Source organism: Sander vitreus, chromosome 20 (genome assembly GCF_031162955.1).
Source record: "Sander vitreus isolate 19-12246 chromosome 20, sanVit1, whole genome shotgun sequence".
Taxonomy (NCBI): domain Eukaryota; kingdom Metazoa; phylum Chordata; class Actinopteri; order Perciformes; family Percidae; genus Sander; species Sander vitreus.
In genome coordinates this window covers 25769053-25782887 of record NC_135874.1, presented here as the reverse complement: position 1 = coordinate 25782887, position 13835 = coordinate 25769053, and the positions used below count along the sequence as shown (strand labels likewise).

General features: G+C 41.9%; 1 protein-coding gene across 1 annotated transcript in view; it reads right to left on the bottom strand.

The window, feature by feature from the left end:
- bach2a (BACH transcriptional regulator 2a) overlaps positions 1–13835 on the bottom strand; it is a 51469-nt gene that overhangs the window by 19192 nt on the left and 18442 nt on the right. The gene's annotated exons all lie outside the window — the stretch shown is intronic.

Below are 13835 nucleotides of genomic sequence, written 5' to 3'. Positions count from 1 at the left end.
TTGTGTGGAGCTGATAGTCTTAATTAGCTTTGTAGCAACTCATTTGACAATGGCTTGAATGTAACAGACGTTCATTAATATCAAAAAGTTAGGCGCTAAAGCTTTAAAAAGAAAAAAAACACAACATTAATGAGTAAGCTAGCCACCGAGGTAGCCATCCACAGATACAATTAAGCTTAAGGATTCACTGTACATGTGTGTTAAAAAGCTACGTGTAAAGGCCTCAGGGCCACCCTACATATTATTGTAGGCCCAGTTTAAAATGCAACTCAATTTTACAATATGTAGCAGGGGGTCCCTGCTCCGTCTCTCTTTCAGCTAAGGGGTCTTTAGCCTAAAAAACGTTGCAGACCCCTGCACTAGAGGGTGTGATCACTGCAGGGTTATTGTACTGGATTGTAATAAACTGGAAGATATGTGTATATATAGTGTACATATATCTAGATATAGATATTAAAGAAGTAAATATCATTAGATAGAAATATAGATATAACGCAGACTTCCATATTGATTGCAGACAGTTGTGTTTGATTTCAACGCTGTAGTACATAAAGCCCCAACACAGACAGCTGAGCATGCAGTCTGTCTGTCTCATCAGCCCTGAGCTGTGCATGCGCGCACGCACGTGTGTGTGTGTGTGTGTGTGTGTGTGTGTGTGTGTATGTGTTTGTCAGCAGACACGGAGGGGGCAGCTTTCTGCTGACTCATGGCTTTTGAATAGGCAGAGCCCAGCATCCGTGGGGGGTGGGGGGCTTGCTGAAGCTGTGTTCTGGCTTTTCTCCCTGTGGCCCACGGGCCAATCATTTCAACACTGCGGATCATCTCCTCAGCTTCCCCCTCAGGAACACTTGGGGCTCAGAGCATTCTCGTTTGCTTTTCATGATGCCTACACATTGTTCTCTACCACTATTTACCCGCTGCACTCCTCTGTTCATGCATCATGCCTCCCGAAAGGGAGAACAAAAGGAAAGGGGGAAAGGCGTTCCCTAACATTGCTCTTTGTGTCTAGTCATCCGCTGTATTCCTCAGACTACTGGCTAAGATCTTCGAAATCTTAGCGCAAGGTCCAGTAAGTGGACTAAGATTGTTTTCAGTCAAAATTACAAAATATAATCAGGAGGTAGGAACATGGTACAATTCAGTCAGTGGAAGAACAAACAAGTATAGTAAGTAGAGCTAGGCAAAATGATGAAAAATATCCTGATATTTTTGACTTTGAGTCAATTTTGCCGCGATATTGTAGGGTTGGGGGGAAAAAATGTACACAATGAGATTTTTGATAAATAATCATCAATGATGCGGAATCAATGACTAAGTGGGTAAAGGCAGATAACAAATAACAGAACAGCTAGAACAGTCTGGTGAGGAAAATATAAGATAACGTTGTGGAATATCGCGATAACAATATCGCGATAACAATATCACTCGCGATAATTAAACAAATATAAGATTCAACTCAGTTCTGCATTTCTGCTGCTTTCAGTGTTCTGCTAAAATACAACAAATTACTTCTTTAATTTAAAACAAATGAAAGGAAACCATTTCCAACATTCTTTAATTCAACAAATTGAACATTGAATTGAACGTAAAAGGCACCACTAAAATATTATTTTATATATATTTATATATATTTAGTTACATTTTAAAGTTCAGTTTTCTACTGAGATTTTCTTTCAACTGACACAAAAAATCTCAGTGTCTTTCGCGATGGGCTGCAGACATTTTTGCGACATGTATATTGCGACAGTTGACATCGCAATGACAACAAAAAAAAACTATATATTGTGCAGCCCCAAAAAGTACTTCACTGTAATGCAGCCTTTAAAACCAGGAAAAGACAACACTTGTTATATGATATTAAGATATCCAAAATCTAAGACGATATCTAGTCTCATATATGGATGCCTATATAATATTAATATATTGCCCAGCCCTAATAGTATGTATTGATTTCTAAAGATTATAACAATGACAGATTATGCTTTAAAATCAACAAGAGTGACAATAAATTCAAAGTGTTTTAGGTAATATGCAGTTTGTTTCGTTTAAAGTTGAACTTAAACAGCCCTGAGAACATGACTGCTTGAGTTTTTGCGGATGGACTCGACCTGCTGATGAATGCCACTAGATGTGTCTGAGAGCTCTGGGAAAATGTTGAGGAAGTAGACCTTATGCTTAACGGTACACTGTGTAGTGTTTTAAGTATTGTATTAGCTAAAATCAGTGTCTTCATTCATAAATATGTCCTCATTGGTGTAAAATGACCTCTGCCAATGATCTGACTTATCCTCGTAAGCAAAGAATTTCTTATCTGTATTTACATTGGACGGGTAAGTCCAAGGAGGCTTCCATGTCGTTCCGCCATTTCGAAAAACTATAATCGGTGAGAGGGACATAGAGCACTAGCCTAGCTGTCTAGCTAATCCACAACGCGCTTTTGTTCAGAGCCAGCGTCACGTGACTGAAACCAGCTGAAACGGAGAAGGAGATCAGTGAGAGGCGCTTGTCAGTGCCCCGGCATATTTGAAAGCCTGCACTGCACTTTAGTTCATAATGGAGGATCATAGCTTCTTGGTACATAACGGCTACCGTAGTTGCAACACGCATTTGAAAAAGCGAGGCGCTAGAGAGCACTATTCGTTTTTCACCTCTAGATGGGAGAAATTCCTACACAGTGTACCTTTAAGATTTCTTTATCAACAATCTACCTTCAAGTTAAACATGTTCGAGTCAGAACATTTAGTTTTACACTCAAGTAAAAGGCAAAGAAAAGGTGAAATAGTTTTTTGCACCGAACATCAGACCTATGTAATAATAATATCCAACAAACTGAACGCCAATGATATACTGGGTCAGTTAAATCACCCTATATAAATACATCACTACTGTACGGACATAAGTAACTAGAGAATGCAATCTCTGAAGAAATTGCCGTGTGAATGCTGTATGCTGAAAGGCTGACGCTACACTGGATTGCCGGCTGGAATTGTGTAAGAAGAAGGTGAAGTAGTGAGAATAGTTGAAAAAGTGGGAATGGGTTGAATTAGTATTAGTCTTGCGTTGCCAGACCTTCCTCCACAGCGCTGCGGAGGAGGGTCTGGCTAGTCCACGCAGCATTCCAGGTTGGGAGAAAAACGTGCTCTGGATCTGGACGAAAATAGGACATATGGCGGAATTTCCGTAGAAGGTCGTGGATATAGACTAAATTAAACATGAATGTCAATGAAAAGTTAAATACAACAAATAATGTTTGAAAGATGTGGAATAGTAAGGTTTGAATGTTTTATCTGAAGTTTAAAGAAGTAGGCAAAGACTTAATAAATGCTTGAAAAACTGTGAAAATGTATAATTGGTCTTTTTATATTCATAGTAGGGCTGGGCGATATGGAGAAAATCAAATATCACAATATTTTTGACTAAATACCTCGATTTCGATACTGCAACGATATTGTAGTGTTGACTATTGGTGCTTTCACAAAATATTTACACAATGAGATATTAGATAAATAATCATCAGTAATGTGGCTATATTGACTAAGTGGGTAAAGGCAAATAATAGAATAGTTAACTGTAATTCAGCCTTTAAAACCAGGAAAAGACAACACTTATGCCATATTACGATATTACGATCTCCAAAATCTAAGACGATATCTAGCCTCATATCACGATATCGATATAATATTGATATATTGCCCAGCTCTAATTCATAGCAGTCTTTTCAGCCAATCACCAGAAGCAAATCCCAGCGCTCAAGTCAAGAACCATTTAAACCATATTATAACCCAGTTAACTCATTTTACAAATGCACACACAGATTCTAAAAATATTCAGTGTCAACTACACCAATATCATTTCTATTATTCATACTATCATTGCCATACATTAGGGCTGGGTTCTTCAAAAAAAATTTTAAGCCAAGGACCCCTTAACTGAAGGAAAGATGGAGCAGGGACCCCCTACTACATACGTATATTGTATAAAATGATACTTCTACTAATTGTTGGCATGATTTTAATAATCATGTTTTAATGTTAAACATACATATGGATGGCCTTAGAGACTACCTTACCTACAGGCCAGTAGGCAGCGGGGATTTATATTTGCTAAAAATATGGATTCATGTTAAGACTTTTTCATTTTTGAAAATACTTCTTTTTTTGTTTTTTAAACAATAATTTGGAGGACCCCCTGCATTAACTCTGAGGACCTCCTAGGGGTCCCAGACCCCCTGTTGAAAATCCCTGCTTTAGGGGTCAAAGCCTACAGTTCTCTCTCTCCTCTCTCTCTCTCTCTCTCTCTCTCCCTCCCTCTCTCCCCCATAACAGGACATAAGTAATAATACATAGCAGACATCATTATGGAGAGAGGAAACTATGATTCCTTCAACAAGGTGTTATTCAAGCAAAGTTGGGGGAAGGTGTCGGACGGTGCTGCTGTAACCATATGCACATATTGTTCTCCTGCATCGTTTAATGGTAATGATGGACCGAAATAAGCATAACTGTGGATATCACTGTGCACGTCAATGCACACTGTCTTTGGGGACAGAGCAAACACACCTCCGATCCTCTCTCACCCATCTGCTAAGTACCTCTTTAGAGTCTTAAGCAGCTCACTTAAGCAGATAAATCGGCCGAAACCAACTGCACCAGAAATAGGAAAACGGAGGGTGATTAAGGAAATCTACAAAACGGAGATGATAACAAATTGGAATTAGGATTAGGATTAGGATAACAGTTAATTTATTTAAAACTGATGAAATATAATTTGAAAAACAGACTATATTATACAGTGAGATTGAGGGGTTCCCACTGAGGTCTTAAAGTGACGATTCAGTGGTTAAATGAATGTGGAGAGAGTATTTGAAGATTTTCCTACGCCAAACGTCAGTTGTTTGTTTTGTAAGTATATATATATTAACTTCTCTACCCCCCCCATTCTAATAACTTATTTATATATTTAACTTTTTTTGTGTGCGCAGATTTTACAATTACATACGAATGACAAAGTAAGACAAAAAAAAACAACATTAAGAACAACAAAAAACAGAACAAAAACAGACAAACAGCCGGCACACAATCTCTTCAAAGCAAAGAAAATACGTAGCGGATTAGAAGTAGAAAGGGGCAGGAAAAGAAAAGACTCAAGCAGAGTACAAGTAGCAAATGTACTTAGTAACATTCTATAGATTCTAAAAAGGAGAGATGATTGCTTGAGACGTGAAAAGCAGAGCCAGAGGACGCTCGGCAGTCAGTAGTCACTATACCAGTACAACGAAAATACAGAAATTATTTTGAGAAGTTGCATTAACCTTTACGCACTCCTCGCTTTGGACGTTTAAAGCTATGTTTCTCCATGTTTTTTTGTCATGCCCCCCCCCCCCCAATCCATGCTGGGCAAATTGTTCAGAGAGAGTTGAGGGGCTCTGGTAAACAAGACATTGCCAGTGGTTTCATCATCTCGTCTGGGCCACGCATTAATATGTGTGAGGAGAGACTGGGGTGTTTCAGCAGCACTCTGGGCTGACAGGCAGCTAACTGATATCCATAATCCCCAAACTGCAAAATTACAACTGAAGAGGAGGAGGAGGAGGAGGAGGAGGAGGAGGGGGGGGGGAGTAGAAGCACAGCTAACTTTTCCACAGTGTAACTGGGCTACAGTGAAGAATTGGGTAACACTTTATAATAACCATCATTAATAGATGGTAAATTGATAGTTAATTAATCTTTAGTTAACTGTCATTTAACTGTTAGCAAACAGTAATTTTACTGTTAACAAACAATTAAATTATAATTAATAATGTTTACTAATTATTAGTAGTGCTGTAAATTAACAGTTTATTGTAACACACATTATATCCCTCATTTACTATATTAGGTATCGGGTAATGATTAAATAATGTTTGTAAACCTTTAAGAAACCGTTTTTTAAATCATCTATAAATATTACATCGATAGATGGACCAGATATTCCTAACACTTTGTTGAGGGTTACTAGTTGGTTTGTAAACCGTCTATAAATAGTTTCTGGATGGTTATAAAGTTGCAACTGATGACTATAATACCTTGTTAAATAGTTAATAAATACTTTGTAAACCATCTATAAACATTATTTAGATAGATAGTTAATACTTTGTCAGTGGTTACTAGTTGGTTTGTAAACTGTCTGTAAACAGTGGCTGGATGGTTATTATAAAGTTGCAACATATAAAATAATTATATATATATATATATATATATATATACTTAGCACAAAAAAGTAAGGAAATGTGTGTTTGGTAGATTATTTCTCTGTGGTAACAATGTTTTTTGGCAATAAATCTTACCGTTGGAAAGCCTGTTTAGTTCCCTTTCAAATAGTGCCCCATTTGTAAGGAACATGCATTTGTGGGATGAGCATGTGCTGAGTATGTGGGTTGCGCCCATGAACAATTTGCCAAAACTTCTCTGCCAATGCCAAACAGCTTATTCTGCCATTGACTCATTTGGTGTTTGGTGGATTGGATGATTGAAGTTTGAAGAAACAAGACATATTGGCAACTTAACAATTGATTCATTTCACAAACAGGAGCCTCAGTAGCGTGTGGAAGAACCATACACAGCCACAACAGCCTGGCACCTCCTCCTCATGCTGGTCACACACTGCTGTGGGATGGCATCCCATTCTTCAACCAGCATTTGTCGCAAGTCAGCCAACGTGGTTGTGTTGGTCAATCTGACACGAACAGCACACCCAAGCTGATCCCACAAGTGTTCAATGGGGTTGAGATCAGGACTGCTGGCAGGCCATTCCATCCTCTCCACTCCCACATTCTGGAGGTAGTCTCTGATAAACCCATTTCATTGCTGCAAATTGGGATAGTCAAGCAGACAAACTGACCAACACATATATAATAAAAGACCGATTCTTGGCGTATGTGTATCGATACAGTATTGCCACGGAAAATACCGCGATACTATGCTGTATAGATTTTTTCCCCCACCCCTACTGAATAGTTCTACTTGTTGTTAAATTGCAATGTGAACGGCAGCCTTTATGTCGGATCATTTAAAAGGCGACCGTGACTACATTGTGCGTCTGCCCTGTTTCTGATACCGTGGCGGCAGAAATTTTGCCATGGCGGGCCGCCACTACAAAATCAACATAGAGGAAACACTGATTTTTTCCAATGATTGACCTAAATATTTTGTGTTTATATGGTACCACTGAAAGCAACAATCATATCTGTTTCCAGCAAAACAAACCAAAAGCAGAAAACTGACAATTCGTTTTGGGAAATGTCTCACGATATACATCAGCGGAAAAGTTAACCGTCCCGATCAAATTGGCAAACAGAATGAAGAAAAACACTTTCATATTATTAGCAGCTTCTTCCACTTCACAACTCTAATGCAGTAATAGTGCTGGGGGGTATAAGCTTCAACCCCCTCCCCATCCTAATCATTTTCTTACAGTCCTCAAACAACATGATCAGAACTAACAGTTGGGTCTCAAAGATCATGGTCAGCCTATGAAATAATGGACATTTTAGAAGGACACACTGACCCTGTCACAACACAGTGTTTGTGATGTCTAAATACAGCTCTTTCAAACTCACTCAACAGGCCTAACCCTGGTGAAGCAGAGCAGCAGCGTTTTCTGCTGTCCAAGTGGCACTGCCAGTATTTCCCATAATGCAGCTCAGCACCTTCCCCTCATCAGCCAGTTGCTCCGTTAGCCTACATTCAACCCGACAGAACCATCAATCAAACGCACACATGAAACGGCAGTCAGACCCCTGAGACAGCCAGAGACGAGCAAAGGTAGCCACAGGCGTGCGCGCGCTTACACACACACACACACACGCACACACGCACACACGCACACACGCACACACACATGCACACGCACGGTGCAGCCCAGCAGGCAGTGTAGAAACATCCAAGAGTGAATTATTCATCACAGGAGCAGCAGAACCCAAGACCAGGCAGGGACCTTTCCCCAGAGCTGCTGCTACACACAAATATTAATTATCAAACCCTTATAACTCACCAATTCCGCTATGTGTGTGTGTATGCGCGCGTGTGTGCGTGCGTGTGTGTGTAGGTGCAGTCCAATGTACTGCTATGCCCTACTTTCCTCCACCCTTTCCTGCCTTCTCTCCTGCCCTGATTATGTCTTATTTTCATCTGCCGATGGTATCTGTGGGGTGTACTGAGTAGTGCTTATACATACAGAATGTGTGTGTGTGTGTGTGTGTGTGTGTGTATTTATGAGATAAATATAGAATAGCACGTTCTGTGAAAACATATGATGACATGTTTTTGCTAAAAGATGCACTGCCCAGCTTAAATGATTTATGAAAACAGATTTTATGCAAATATTTTACAAATATTCCTCACCCTGCATTCAGAGAAATAGAACACGGTTAGTGTAAATGATAGTTAATCGGGGGAATGAATACAACAAGTTGGAAGCAACTTTTCTCAGCATCTCTCACTACTCGAAGACTAATGACAACGTGAACATGCGGATGTTTAGCAGGCCTCTAATCGGACAAAGTATCGGACAAATGGAAATTTTGATGATGAAAAGTCAGGGGATCATCAAAGTGATTGCAGTTCTTCATGTGGGGAGCATGGCTATCTGTACCTGAATCTCTCTATTTCATTGCAAAATGTACTCAGAGAGACTGAATGAGAGACGAGAGTCAGTGGAAGAGGGTTGTGTTTCTGATTTGTGGCAACGTTTCCCCACCAAGTTGTGTTAATGTTATGTTCGTGTCTAAATTGTCTACAAATGAACAATAAACTGAGTGTCGCTGTTTCACACTCACTGACGAGCGAAAAGGAGTGAGCTGGCCGCAGCGCGGAGGAGGAATGGGCACCCGAAGTCGACGACCAAGGTAGGCCTCAAATCCTTTACTGCAGTCTGGCGGGTAAGCGTTTAGCGTTTCTAGTTTTCCAATGCAAGAGCAAAACCCAGCTCTGTTATAAATCTAGCCGTAACGAGAGTAATCAAGCTTTCCCCAGGGTTGGTTACATAGACAGTGAAAGAAATGGACACAGCGAAGCCATAGACTTCGACGGAGACCAGTGAAGTCAATTAGAAGCACTTTTCCGGTGATGGCTGAGCGTTACTGAGCAGCCTCAAACTGACCTTGAAGACGTAGATGTGACGTGAGCAACCTGTCTGAAAGTTGGAAGTCTTCTGGTAGCTGTGCCAAGAGAAATCTCAATCATTCCCAATCTTACAGAGACGGAGAGCGTGAGTACTGAAATATTTTGTTCCGATGCTTTTCATGGACTCTTTATGGGCTTCTCCCTTGACTGTATGCCTCCACGTCCCGCCGATTGCCTGCGAGCTTCTCCTGACCATAAGTTAATTTCTCTACTGTGTGACAGAAAGTCGCGTGGTTATGACACAATCGTTAGCCTATTTTTACAAAAACGTCTGCTACGGAGCCATAAAGTGAGATACAAGGTAATGGAGCCTTTTATACATTGTCGTGTTTCTTTAGAAATAAACAATGGACAAATAGAGTCTTTAAACGCTTCAGATGTAAAGTTATTCGCTGTCAAAGTGACGTCAAAATGAATGGCAGTCAATGGAATGCTAACAGGGGGTAAGTGCTTGTTAGCCTCAGAGTCTCCCCATAGGAGGTACGCTTTCCAGATGCTCGCTTACCCCCTTGCTTGGTTATGCCGTAACACTGGCAGCCATTGATGTCCGTAAAACAAATCAGAGTCACACAGCAGAGTCACACTGCTAGCATGGCTTAACGGTGCTGATAAAGCTTAAGCCCAAGCTCTGAGCAAACAGATAACCTCCACTATTAAATCAAGAAATCTCAAATAAAAGCAAATGGATGTCCCAATCGGATCAGAGCCGATATTAACATTTTAACTGACCAGGGATCGGCTGTCACCCCGATCGCCTTACATCGATCATTTATGTCAGTAAATTCTACACCGTTCTAAGTAGAAGTGGATGTTATATGTTTAACATAAAATGCTAGCAGCACTAAGTTGAATGTATTAAGCGCAAGACATCTTTTAGTTACTTTGTTTAATAAGTTATTTTTGTAAATAATTTTTTTTTTATCAGTATCGGCAGATATTCAGTATTTAGAAAAATGATATCAGGGGGCCATAAAAGCTGATCGGGACAAATCCTACTGGGTCTAAAGATGCCTGCTTGCTTGTTGTGCGGCTGCTTACTTCTCACATCAACCGATCAAACTCATGAAAACAAATAGATACGTAACTTTATCTCAGGAAGAAATTCCCCCACAAACAATTCGCAGCTAAAGATAGCGCCCAGTCCTCGCTCCATTACTGGGGCCCTCCCCTGGGAGATTCTGATCTCGTCCGGAAATATACCGCCATGACATCAGCGTCTCCCATTTTAACAATGAGCCTTTGTTGCGAAAGCAGCTGTGGGGAAGCTCTCACTTGCACTGCGGTCATTGAGATCCTGATAAATGACCTGTGAGGTCATTGCCAACAGTGTTTGCTCAACCCCTCAGCCTCCTGCAACCCTGTGTACTCATCTTGCCATTGTCAAGTGGAATTGGATTTAGTGCAAATGAAACCCCTTCATCCCTCAGGCATGCAGCTAGCGCTGCTAACAGAGTGCTCGTATGTCAGAGGACCGCTCGATGTGTGTGAAGGGCAAGTGGCCTGCTGTAGGAGTGAGGGGTTATGGGTAGTAAATGGAGTGGCATGTGGAGGAAATACATATGTGTTGGTATGAGCAGTGAGGGGTGAGGGCAATGTCTAGTATGTGTGTAAAGTGTTTTTGTGTGTGTGTTTAACCAGCGATTAAGTTCCAATCTATAGATGCTGAATAGCTGACCTAGCTACTTTGGCTCACATGCCTTCTCATTCCCCATCAATACATTCACCTTTTGTCCTACAAGTGCGAACACACACACACACACACACACACACACACACACACACACGTAACATAAGAGTGTTGCAGACTGCACATGGGTCAAGCAGCGCTAATGTAGAGCACTCATCGCTCTAATCTGCTTCCATCAGGAGACCATTTGTAACCCTGAGAAGAGCCTCTCTACTTTCACATTACTTGGATGATCAGGAAAAGCATACTAAGATATTTCACTGCTTTCAACTCTATTTCCGGACAAGAACCCTGCTGCGGCAGTGATTCTGCAAAACCCAGGATTGCATTCAAGGATGCCAACGTTTCTTTTTAAAATTCTCACTAGGAAAGATTGTGGTTATGGCAAATAAACTACAGCTAAGCTATGCTTAATCAGTGCAAAATCGTTGTGCAGGAAAACTGTGTGCACACAACTTCAGTAAGTACAGTATATCAAAGTTTAAGCAGGAAGTGGGTCTGCGAACTGTGATGCAAACAACAAACACTGTGGTTAGTTTGTGGAGGAGCAGCGCTGCTGGCTACAGACTCTGAGGTGAGAACACAATTCCTGGATCAACGAGTTGAATTCTTCACACGCCAGGCATCACTGAACAGTTGTGCCGCTGGTCTAAAAGGCCTCAATGGTCTGTGATGCCTTGTACAGTCTCCATGTTTCTGGTTCACTGCCTTAGTTTCCATCTCAGCGCCTACATCTGCTAGTTGACTCTTAAATGGACAGTTTGAGGCTCAGCGTGCAGGGCTTATTAGAGGATTTCTGCATCTTTAGGAGGATCAACAATCTTGTAAACTTGCTCAGCCGCCTTTTTTGACAGTGCTACTTTTAGTTTGTCTAGACTACATTTACCTCTTTAGCTTCACAAGCTCTCACTGGTGTGGAATGTTAATTAACAAATACCAAATTGCTAATTAGGTACATGGTGTCCGATATGGCCGTCCACAAGCCGGGCATATCAAACCGTTTATTGCCCTGCCTCTCGGTGATTATCCCTTACTTGTTGTTGAGGTACTCCACACTTAGCAACCACCACGACTGAATGTTGAAGTATCCATCCATCCATCTTCCATCCATCTTCGTCTGCTTATCCGGGGTCGGGTCGCGGGGGCAGCAGCTCCAGCAGGGGACCCCAAACTTCCCTTTCCCGAGCCACATTAACCAGCTCCAACTGGGGGATCCCGAGGCGTTCCCAGGCCAGGTTGGAGCTATAATCCCTCCACCTAGTCCTGGGTCTTCCCCGAGGCCTCCTCTCAGCTGGACGTGCCTGGAACACCTCCCTAGGGAGGTGCCCAGGGGGCATCCTTACCAGATGCCCAAACCACCTCAACTGGCTCCTTTCGACACAAAGGAGCAGCGGCTCTACTCCGAGCTCCTCATGGATGACTGAGCTTCTCACCATATCTCTAAGGGAGACGCCAGTCACCCTCCTGAGGAAACCCATTCCAGCCGCTTGTACCCTGGATCTTGTTCTTTCGGTCATGACCCAGCCTTCATGACCATAGGTGAGGGTAGGAACAAAAACTGACCGGTAGATTGAGAGCTTTGCCTTCTGGCTCAGCTCTCTTTTCGTCATAACGGTACGATAAATTGAATATAATACTGCACCCGCTGCGCCGATTCTCCGACCAATCTCCCGCTCCATTGTCCCCTCACTCGCGAACAGGACCCCAAGGTACTTGAACTCCTTCACTTGGGGTAAGGACTCATTCCCTACCTGGAGTAGGCACTCCATCGGTTTCCTGCTGAGAACGTTGAGAATGTGTCTTAAGATGCCGTTCCTCTAATGGTCGTTAGGTTGGCTCCAAGACAACTCCATCTGTATTAAGCGTGATTTATGCTTCTGCGTTAAATCTACGCCATGGCAACGTACGTAGGTATGTGGAGACTAGAGTTGGGCATCGACAACCGATTCCTACTTGGAATCGTTTAAAAAATTACGATTCCTGTAGAATTGTTTCTTTATTGGAATCGTTTGGAGGATTTGGTTTCAAATCTGATCATGGGTTCCAAATTTAATATGCGCACATTTTGGTTTCCGTAGCGACCAGGCTCTTGTTGTGTTGCAGCCTTGGAGCACAGGAAGCACCGCTCTAGTGCAACCCACCATTGAAACTAAATAAAACTCTCCTCTTATTTGTGAAATAAGCATGGGACCCGTAAGAATCGGAATCGAGAATCAATAAGAACCGGAATCGAAAGGAAGAATAGCAATTGGAATCAGAATCGTTAATATCCAAATGATGCCCAACCCTAGTGGAGACACGGACCCTACGCCCTATCCTGACGTGCACCTCTCGAATAATGTAACTACACGTCGCAGCGATGCACGTCACTCGGCCGTGGCTTGGTAGTGTTGCATTTCCCCCGACTCATTTCCTGGTTCTCCTTCTCCATAAACAACATGAAATCAAGGAGAGGGTTAACTTTTCCTGCTACAGATTCCCCACCGTGGTCAGAAAGCACAGGAGAGACACTTTATTTCTCTATGACTCTAGAGTCGCTACTCGCTCCGAAGATAATCACCGCCACTCTCTCACTCGCTCTACCACACACTCCCCATGCACACATACATGCCGGCCCTGATATTCTCCTAAAGAGATCGACGCAGTCACCAACGCACAAGTACAAACTTCAGGCTACTTACGTAGGCTACGACGAGAGCGCTGCGTGAAGCCTCCGCAGACCATAAATCAAGCTTTTAAATAACCGCAAACATCCCCAACATTTTGAGCACCACTTTGTAAAGTCAGTTGCAATTTCAAACTGACTTTTCAGATGATGTCAAATATGGCAGGATTCAATGAATGACAATTAACGATATAGAATCCCACTACACGCCTACACAATGACCCAATTCACGAAAACTTTAGCATACAACCTCTTTGGACACATTTAGTTTGTATTGAAAACAAGGTACAAAATGTATACTTCAGAAGATAGCCTTTAGGGC